The sequence below is a fragment of the Pseudorca crassidens genome, chromosome 7 (genome assembly GCF_039906515.1).
Source record: "Pseudorca crassidens isolate mPseCra1 chromosome 7, mPseCra1.hap1, whole genome shotgun sequence".
NCBI classification, from domain to species: Eukaryota; Metazoa; Chordata; class Mammalia; order Artiodactyla; family Delphinidae; genus Pseudorca; species Pseudorca crassidens.
The window spans coordinates 57,337,185-57,348,735 of record NC_090302.1 but is presented as its reverse complement, the minus strand read 5'-3'; positions in this window follow the sequence as shown (position 1 = coordinate 57,348,735).

Here is an 11,551-nt window from a genome sequence, read left to right as displayed (position 1 = left end):
AAATAGTTAATCAAGTCCAGGAAGCACAGAGAGTCCCATACAGGATAAATCCAAGGAAAAATATGCCAAGACACATAGTAATCAAACTGTCAAAAATTAAATACAAAGAAAACATATTAAAAGCAGCAAGGGAAAAACAACAAATAACACACAAGGGAATCCACATAAGGTTAACAGCTGATCTTTCAGTAAAAACTCTGCAAGCCAGAAGGGACTGGCAGGACATATTTAAAGTGATGAAGGAGAAAAACCTGCAACCAAGATTACTCTACCCAGCAAGGATCTCAGATTTGATGGAGAAATTAAAACCTTTAGAGACAATCAAAAGCTGAGAGAGTTCAGCACCACCAAACCAGCTTTACAACTGCTAAAGGAACATCTCTAGGCAAGAAACACAAGAGAAGAAAAGACCTACAATAACGAACCCAAAACAATTAAGAAAATGAGAATAGGAACATACATATCGATAATTATCTTAAATGTAAATGGACTAAATGCTCCCACCGAAAGACACAGATTGGCTGAATGGATACAAGACACATATATTTGCTGTCTACAAGAGACCCACTTCAGACCTAGAGACACATACAGACTGAAAGTAAGGGCATGGAAAAAGATATTTCATGCAAATGGAAACCAAAAGAAAGCTGGTGTAACAATTCTCATATCAGACAAAATAGACTTTAAAATAAAGACTATTAGAAGAGACAAAGACGACACTACATAATGGTCAAGCGATCAATCGAAGAAGATGTAACAACTGTAAATATTTATGCAGCCAACATAAGAGCACCCCAATAAATAAGGCAAATGCTAATAGCCATAAAAGGGTAAATCGACAGTAACACATTCATAGTAGGGGACTTTAACACCCCACTTTCACCAATGGACAGATCATCCAAAATGAAAATAAATAAGGAAACACAAGCTTTAAATGATACATTAAACAAGATGGACTTAATTGATATTTATAGGACATTCCATCCAAACACAACAGAATACACATTTTTCTCTAGTGCTCATGGAACATTCTCCATGATAGATCATATCTGGGGTCACAAATCAAGCCTTAGTAAATTTAAGAAAATTGAAATTGTATCAGGTATCTTTTCTGACCACAACACTATGAGACTAGATATCAATTGCAGGAAAAGATCTGTAAAAAATACAAACACATGGAGGCTAAACAATACACTACTTAATGACTAAGTGATCACTGAAGAAATCAAAGAGGAAATCAAAAAATACCTAGAAACAAATGACAATGGAGACACGATGACCCAAAACCTATGGGATGCAGCAAAAGCAGTTCTAAGAGGGAAGTCTATAGCAATACAATCCTACCTTAAGAAACAGGAAACATCTCGAATAAACAACCTAAACTTGCACCTAAAGCAATTAGAGAAAGAAGAACAAAAAAAACCCAAAGTTAGCAGAAGGAAAGAAATCATAAAAATCAGATCAGAAATAAATGAAAAAGAAATGAAGGAAATGATAGCAAAGATCAATAAAACTAAAAGCTGGTTCTTTGAGAAGATAAACAAAATTGATAAACCATTAGTCAGACTCATCAAGAAAAATGGGGGAAGACTCAAATCAATAGAATTAGAAATGAAAAAGGAGAAGTAACAACTGACACTGCAGAAATACAAAAGATCATGAGAGATTACTACAAGCAACTCTATGCCAATAAAATGGACATCCTGGAAGAAATGGACAAATTCTTAGAAATGCAGAACCTGCCAAGACTGAATCAGGAAGAAATAGAAAATATGAACAGACTAATCACAAGCACTGAAATGGAAACTGTGATTAAAAATCTTCCAACAAACAAAAGCCCAGGACCAGATGGCTTCATAGGCAAATTCTATCAAACATTTAGAGAAGAGCTAACACCTATCCTTCTCAAACTCTTCCAAAATATAGCAGATGGAGGAACACTCCCAAACTCATTCTATGAGGCCACCATCACCCTGATACGGAAACCAGACAAGGATGTCACAGAGAAAGAAAACTACAGGCCAATATCACTGATGAGCATAGATGCAAAAATCCTCAACAAAATACTAGCAAACAGAATCCAACCGCATATTAAACAGATCATACACCATGATCAAGTGGGGTTTATTCCAGGAATGCAAGGATTCTTTAATATATGCAACTCAATCAATGTGATACACCATATTAAAAAATTGAAGGAGAAAAACCATATGATCATCTCAATAGATGCAGAGAAAGCTTTTGACAAAATTCAACACCCATTTATGATAAAAACCCTGCAGAAAGTAGGCATAGAGGTAACTTTCCTCACCATAATAAAGGCCATATATGACAAACCCACAGCCAACATCGTCCTCAATGGTGAAAAACTGAAAGCATTTCCGCTAAGATCAGGAACTAAGACAAGGTTGCCCACTCTCACCACTCTTATTCAACATAGTTTTGGAAGTTTTAGCCACAGCAATCAGAGATGAAAAGGAAATAAAAGGAATCCAAATCGGAAAAGAAGAAGTAAAGCTGTCGATGTTTAAAGATGACATGATACTTTACATAGAGAATCCAAAAGATGCTACCAGACAACTACTAGAGCTAATCAATGAATTTGGTAAAGTAGCAGGATACAAAATTAATGCACAGAAATCTTTGGCATTCATATGCACTAATGATGAAAAATCTGAAAGTGAAATCAAGAAAACACTCCCATTTACCACTGCAACAAAAAGAATAAAATACCTAGGAATAAACCTACCTAAGGAGACAAAAGACCTATATGCAGAAAATTATAAGACACTGATGAAAGAAATTAAAGATGATATAAATAGATGGAGAGATATACCATGTTCTTGGATTGGAAGAATCAACATTGTGAAAATGACTCTACTATCCAAAGCAATCTACAGATTCAATGCAATCCCTATCAAACTACCACTGGCATTTTTCACAGAACTAGAACAAAAAATTTCACAATTTTTATGGAAACACAAAAGACCCCGAATAGCCAAAGCAATCTTGAGAACGAAAAACGGAGCTGGAGGAATCAGGCTTCCTGACTTTGGACTATACTACAAAGCTACAGTAATCAAGACAGTATGGTACTGGCACAAAAACAGAAAGATAGATCAATGGAACAGGATAGAAAGCCCAGAGATAAACCCACGCACATATGGTCACCTTATCTTTGATAAAGGAGGCAGGAATGTACAGTGGAGAAAGGACAGCCTCTTCAATAAGTGGTGCTGGGAAAACTGGACAGGTACATGTAAAAGTATGAGATTAGATCACTCCCTAACACCATACACAAAAATAAGCTCAAAATGGATTAAAGAGCTAAATGTAAGGCCAGAAACTATCAAACTCTTAGAGGAAAACATAGGTAGAACACTCTATGACATAAATCACAGCAAGATCCTTTTTGACCCACCTCCTAGAGTAATGGAAATAAACCAATGGGACCTAATGAAACTTCAAAGCTTTTGCACAGCAAAGGAAACCATAAACAAGACCAAAAGACAACCCTCAGAATGGGAGAAAATATTTGCAAATGAAGCAACTGACAAAGGATTAATCTCCAAAATTTATAAGCAGCTCATGCCGCTTAATAACAAAAAAACAAACAACCCAATCCAAAAATGGGCAGAAGACCTAAATAGACATTTCCCCAAAGAAGATATACAGACTGCCAACAAACACATGACAGCAAACACAGCAACATCATTAATCATTAGAGAAATGCAAATCAAAACTACAATGAGATATCATCTCACACCAGTCAGAATGGCCATCATCAAAATATCTAGAAACAATAAATGCTGGAGAGGGTGTGGAGAAAAGGGAACCCTCTTGCACTGTTGATGGGAATGTAAATTGATACAGCCACTGTGGAGAACAGTATGGAGGTTCCTTAAAAAAACTATAAATAGAACTACCATATGACCCAGCAATCCCACTACTGGGCATATACCCTGGAAAACCATAATTCAAAAAGAGTCATGTACCAAAATGTTCATTGCAGCTCTATTTACAATAGCCCGGAAATGGAAACAACCTAAGTGTCCATCATCGGATGAATGGATAAAGAAGATGTGGCAGATATATACAATGGAATATTACTCAGCCATGAAAAGAAACGAAATTGAGCTATTTGTAATGAGGTGGATAGACCTAGAGTCTGTCATACAGAGTGAAGTAAGTCAGAAAGAGAAATACAAATACCGTATGCTAACACATATATATGGAATTTAAGGGGAAAAAATGTCATGAAGGACCTAGGGGTAAGACAGGAATAAAGACACCTACTAGAGAATGGACTTGAGGTTATGGGGAGGGGGAAGGCTGAGCTGTGACAAAGCAAGAGAGAGGCATGGACATTTATACACTACCAAACGTAAGGTAGATAGCTAGTGGGAAGCAGCCGCATAGCATAGGGAGATCAGCTCGGTGCTTTGTGACCGCCTGGAGGGGTGGGATAGGGAGGGTGGGAGGGAGGGAGACGCAAGCGGGAAGAGATATGGGAACCTATGTATACGTATAACTGATTAACTTTGTTATAAAGCAGAAACTAACACACCATTGTAAAGCAATTATACTCCAATAAAGATGTAAAAAAATAAATAAAAATACTAATTCTCCTTTGTAACCCATGTAGCATCCCCCAACACTAGTACCTCTTTCTACCACCTGCCCATGGAGATATTTATCACATGAATGTCTAGGAGCCTGTCTTGGGGATATAGAACAGATGATGTGGAGGAAAGTTTAAATGGCTGGTCTGGCCATGAAGTCTTCCCTGCCACTGACGTGGGATTCATTGTCTTCCCTGGGCCAAATATGCATCAGGCTTAGGCTCTATTTTATACTTACCTGTGACTCTTCTGAAGTCCTTTAGACACAGGTATATTAAGCTCAGTTTTCCTGTTGTCGTACAATGTGTCCCAGGGGATCCTCTCTTCTTCCTTCTGACTGGAGGAACCTTAAATCTAGTCTTCTACTCAGTTATTTCCTCCTCCCTGGATCCCATGGCAGTGGCTATCTCTCTCCCCCTTTGGGCCACTTGCTGACCTGGCTTATTTGACTCTTTCTTCTGTACGTGCTTCATCTCACCAGTCAGACTGTGAGTTCACAGGAGGCAAAGGCAATGTCCTGAACCACTCTCCTTTCCCTCATAGCATCAGCATAGGCCAGGACACTGAGTAGATGTTCAATGAGTGTAGTGTCCAGTGCGATGACCAGTTCCTCTTACTCTTGTCCTGATGCTTTTATTTCCAGAAAAGGCACTAACAGTCCTCTGTGTTAGGGACCTGAAAATATATCTCTCATCGTAACACAGTACCCCTCCTTCCCAAGATACCTCAGGGACCTACCTCTCCACCCAGAAGTCATCCCAGTCAGAAGCCAGGCATCACCCTTGAGGTCTCCTGATAACTCAGAAGAACGGCCTAGCTTATGCTGTCCATTGTGGATGAGCAGAGGGCTGATACATATTTCATATAGCACGTCTAACTACAGCCCATGGGGCAGAATTAGCCACAAGTCCCCACCTAGCTGCAAGGGGACAGGAGAATGCAGCGACCAGATAAAATTCTGAGTGACCAACCTTTGCTCAAAATGTCTGTCATATGTCTCTCCACCCCCAGCTCCCCACCCCTGACCAGTCTGTCATCAGTGCCTACTCACTCTACCTTGCCCAGTTTTAGAAAATATGCCCATTTCTTCCATCCCCAAAGACATTGCTTATTTCAGGCCCTCATCACCATTGCCTTCAGTGTTATCCCCAAACCTAAACTCCTCTATCTACAGCAGATACAATGATCTTCTTAAAACACAACCTAATGATGTTGGACCCACCACTTAAAACACCTTAACGGAGCCCTTTGTGTACAGAATACTTCTCTTAGCACGACCCATATGCCCACCTCACAACAGCTCTGCCTACCTGTCCAGTCTCATCTCACAAGGATCAAGAGGAGGCTGAAATCCAGCCCAACCCACTTGCCAAACCTTAATCTCTGGGGATAGGCTGCATATTTTTGGAAAAGGGGGTGCCCTTTTATCCCTAGGCACCTTTTTCTAATTCAAACACACTATGCTCCCCAGGCTGCATTTGCATTTTTCGATTCCACACAAAGGCTTGTACTGGCTGGCAATATAAATGACTAATGGTTCACCAAATTTCCCCGCCCCCCATTTCTCTCCTCTAGGCATTGACACATGCTACCACTCTGCCAGCAATGCCCATCCCATCCCATACAACCTGCTGGCCTGCTACATTTCTTCATCCTTGAGAACCCTCCTCAGACACGACCTCAGATATTCCCAGTTAGAGTTAATTATTTCTTCCTGGTCTTAGTTTGGATTCCTCCAAAAGCAAGCCCTGAGACAAGAATTGTGTGCAGCGGGTTTATTGGGGGGGATGATCCTAAGAAGTGTAAATAAAAGAATGATGAAAGTGAGATCGTTAAATGAGAAAAGCCAGTAAAATATGTTAATGGGTAGGTTATTGCTGTTGACAACTGCAGCCCATTCCCACTGGGCAGCCTTCGAGGAACCATGAAAAATAGCTCACCAAGAACTGAACACACCATTGTAAAGCAATTATACCCCAATAAAGATGTTAAAAAAAAAAAAAAAGAGTTCCTTAGAAATATTTTTTTTTTCTTAGAAAATATATATTGTGACTCAGGGGTTTAAAGGTGGTGTTTTAGAAAATGTGACCAGTGATTGCTGTGTTGGTGTCAGATAGCAGTTACTCAGATGCTTACAGATGTTTGTTTATATGCCTGTGTCCCAACCTCCTATCCTAACAGTTTTAGATAAAATTTCTGCTTATCAATATCATCCAATAATCCCTCTATGCTGAATTTTAAGTATGGATTATGGGAGAAGGAATTAAAATAATTTTTTCCCCTTAAAAAAAAAAAATGAAGGGATGGGATAGGGAGGGTGGGAGGGAGGGAGATGCAAGAGGGAAGAGATATGGGAACATATGTATAGCTGATTCACTTTGTTATAAAGCAGAAACTAACACACCATTGTAAAGCAATTATACTCCAATAAAGATGTTAAAAAAAAAAAAAAGAAACACGGAAGCTGAAGCCTTTATGCACTGCCTCCTCCTCCTCGTTGCTTGAGGGTTGTCCTTGAGAACACGAAGTCCATGACACATCTTGGCTTTCCTGAGGACTGAGCAAGCTCCGTGTTACTGGAAAAAGCCATCAGGTAAAGACGCAGGCATATAAAGTGGCTCTTGGCTCTATCCCCTGGGCAGTCAGCTCCACTCTCTTGAGTTATCCTTCCTTTTCCATCAGAAATAGCTTGTGTTTACAGTTGAGTAGCCTTCTCAGCCTGCTTCCTGCCAGAAGGTTAAAGACTCAGAGTCCTCTTTTCATTTTGAATTATCTCTGTTCATTTCAGTTCAAGTTAAGACAATTCCTTTAAAATTTTATGTTTCTTATGTATCAAATTATATTCCACTCTACTGGGAAAATGGCACATCCAGATTTCTTTCTGAGATAATTCCTTTTCTATCTTGTGCCAAGAAAATATGAGACCCTTAAGAGTCTTAGAAGCTCTGTTTTCAAACAAAGAACATCTAACAGGTACATCAGGATTCTTAGAAGTCCTATTGTTTATCTGAGGTCTACAAGACACACACTTGAGTACTTATTTTTACACTAAGACAATGTTTTACTGCCCTAAATTTGTTCCTTGCCCTGAGACCATTTCTTACTTTGAGGTCTTTTTGCTGGATTTTGTTTGAGCCTTCTATATTTCTTCTAAATTCCGCTTGAAAACCTAGTTCCTTTTTAAGCTCATCTCTTTCTAGCTCTACCTTATACATTGTGAAAAGAAACCAGCTGACACATTCAATATTCTTCCTGGAGATCTCCTTACCCAAACCTACCAGTTCATTGGGTATATTTTCTATTTTTCACATGACTCCATACAACAGTGTGGCCAAACTTTTTACCATTACACACTATGGGTTGTTTGCCTTTGCTCCATCCTCCAATAGCAACTTCCTGCCTATCCTCCAAACCTTCACTTCTAGTCTCCTTGAGATCCTGCAAACCTCTGCCAGTCTCAAAACCAATGTCATATGAGTGATACGGAATAAAGGATTGATTACACAGATTAGACCTTACATAACTGTGGAAGAAACCAGTGAAGTACAAATCCAGGAGAGAGAGGATGGCTGGAGGATCAGAGAAAAGTCACTAACAGGTACCGCAAAAGAAACAACAGTGAAGAAGTCTGTGCAGGGCTGTTGGCTCTATACCTGGGGGTGGGTCTGAAGTTGCTATACATAGGTCGGTAGGGTCAGCAATCAGAAAAGCTTGCTATGAAGTGGGGAGAGGGGGAAAACTGGAACCCATAAGGACAAACTTGAACCCACAGGACAAACTAAACCCTCGTGTCTCTCATCACCTCTACCACAAAGACTTGATTCCCTCACCACAAAGATGCACATACAGCCGGGTCAGAAGGCTGAAGGACGAGATTCTATGGGAGCCAGAAGATCTGCAAGCTCAGCTGTCACCCCATGCCAGCAAGGCATGCGCAGATTGGTGACAACATGCATGGGCTGCAGCAGCACCTGGTGCCCTGCCTGGACCTCCAGAGCATACTTGCTGCTGCTTTAATTCTACCTTCCACTCCTCATGCAAATTTCTCTTGTAGTCAACCCTAACCCACAGCCATGCCAGGAAGGAAATCTGGGAACCACAGTTCCAGTTTAGCTGAATTGACAAAGAATAAAATCATCACAAAGGCTTTTAGCTCATGGTTCCTGTCTTAAAGGAAACAATAAATGGTAAATATTTATTTGTATTCTTACCACCTAGCCCAAAGCTTACCACATAGCTATGCCTTGTTCTCTAAAACGTTTCCCCCAACTCAAATTATATCTTTCTTTTCATAAAGAGATAAGAATCTTTTGTACCACCCTAATATTTGGTTAATGTCCCTCTCCATGGGACAGTTTATTGCTTAGAACTAAAGCCTTCTACATACTACTTACTTCAGAAAACAGCAGCATTAAAATTCAAACTTAGCAGTAAAAAGAAAGATGATCTCATGGTGTTACCATTTTCAATGGGACCTGAGTGAGAGGGCAGGATCCACACTTGAACACTTTCTCCTCATTAGCACTTCAGTTCCTGCACTCAGCTCTGAGCCCCACATCCGCTGACCCTACCCAGACAAGGGGAACTGAGTGTTGAGGTGATAATGAGGAGAAAATGTCCTGCCCTGTTCTGCATCTGGCTGGTACAAAGCAGGACCAGGGATGAGACTCTATCTGGCTGTTTTAAGATGTTTCCTCATTTGGGCAGCAGCGGGATGAAAATTCATCATCATAATGAAGAAGGGGAGGCTGCAGTAGTAATGACCATAGTGAAGAGTGCAGGTAAAAATGTGCTGGCCTGGGCTCACAGGACAAACTCACATTCTTCTTATGATGTCTTTTATTTTAGAATTGTTATGATAAGTCTTCTAGCATTGCTTTCTGCTACTTAACAACACTGGCTACATGATTGTATTAGGAAGGAAGAAAGGAAGGAAGGAAGGAAGGAAGGAAGGAAAGAAGGAAGGAAGGAAGGAAGGAGGGAGGGAGGGAGGGAGGGAGAGAGGAAGACAAGGTTCTCCCCAGGAGATAAAAAGAGATCTTTTCATACCCTAAGCCATAAAGAGGCCCAGTTTCATGTTATTTAAGCTCTGTTCCAAACTGATTTTTCAGGAGAAAGTTCACAATTGCTCTTTGGCCACGCTGATTCTCCAAGGCACACAGAATGCCTGCAAGACACAATTGCTTTCCTAGGCCTCAGGCCCAAGACTTGAAAAGAAAGCAACATGTGGAAAAAAAAACTTGCTTTTTCCAAGGTGGCACCCTGTCACAATATAGGGGTTCTGATAGTGAAGAAGAGGGGAGGATGACATTTTGGTGGGCAAACAGCAATCTCTGATACAGCCCTTAGGAAGACTTTAAGAAAGACTCCCTGGTGTCTTTCAGATGGAAGAGGGTCCCCTCCACTGATAGTGCCTCTAGGCCAGTTTCTGGCTCTATTATACCATTCTTTCTCCCACCAGACTTACTGGTGCCTTCTTATTATTCTCTTTCTCCGTCTCCTTCCCACTAACCTCTACCCAAACTTCCCCTCCTTTACTTTCAAGGTGTTCATCCCTTATTTGGCCTCTCAGCAATCAAATGGGGCAGAAACATGATCATGACCCAATTTTTAGATGAGGAAATCAAGGCTCAAAGAAGATAAAGGACTTGCCTAAGGTCACTCCTCTAGTTGGCAGCAGAATCAAGACCAGAGAAACCAGGACTTTGGACTCTTAAGACCTCTGTTCTTCCAACTCTTCTGAAGGGACCCCCATTCACTACTGAGTGTACGTGTGAAGCTACACATTAAAGGAAGGACATACCTTTCTCGTGCCCACAATTCAGCATTGAACTGTGACTTGAATGTGTCTTGACATGGTATTCCTCCAACACTATAAATGCATGTGTCTCTAGGTTTATAAGTTGTGCTACTAAACAGTTATGACCCCATGGACTGTCCACAAGAATAGCCCAATCTTGAAACTCTCGTAAAATTCCCAGATATCTCTAAAAGGAACTATGTTTTGTTTTGTTTTTTTCTGTTTTGACAAATAGCGTGTCTACTGTGAGTGCTTCACTAATTAAAGAATTTATTCACTGTGTTGGCATCTGCCATAACCAAGTTTCAATATTCAGTGATACAAGAAGAAACAAAATGAATAGTAAGTCATGGTCCTGTCCTCAAGGAGTTATAGTTGGGAACATAGTTGGAAAGATGTCTCAGCAAGCCATTATGCAATAAGTACTCTCAATGCCAGAGAAGATTTCAGGTGATGAAGCAAATATTTCTGCAGAGTGTCATTAGAAAAGTCCTCACTGAAGTAATGGAATCTGAATGGAGTCTTGAATGATGGAGAAGATTCTGGCAGAGAGAGGTTAGGATAGATTCCTGCAAGCATCTCTGATAAAAATAACTAAAAAGAGTTTTCTGGTCAGAGCAAACAGCAACTCTAAGCATCTATTCTATGCAAAACTGGAAACAACCTACTATCAATATGAAAAATTCTGAATAAACTGTGGTATAATTATAAAATAAATAAAATATATCCCAATTGTAAAAAAAAGAAAAAGAAAAGGATTCCTGCAAACAGAGAGAATAGCATAATGAAAGGCCAGAGTTTAAAAAAAAGAAAAGCAAACATCGCCATCTGGTAGTGGCATTAGAGTATTGGGAATACAACTGGAAAGTGGAGCCATAATGTGGAAAGCCATGAATGCTAGAGTCCAAGGTTTGGAATTTTTCCTATGGACAATAGGAAGCCATTAAGGGTTTCTGAATAGGGTGATGAAGCTATCAGAGCAGTGTAAAAGCCAAGAAGATAGAAACAGAGACCAATATGATTCCTACAAAAGTGTGGCTTTTTAAATTCTAGCAAGTGTGGGCTTTTAAATTCTAGCAACTCTATATTGAGTTTGTGATGGTTAATTTTATGTATCAACTTGACTGGG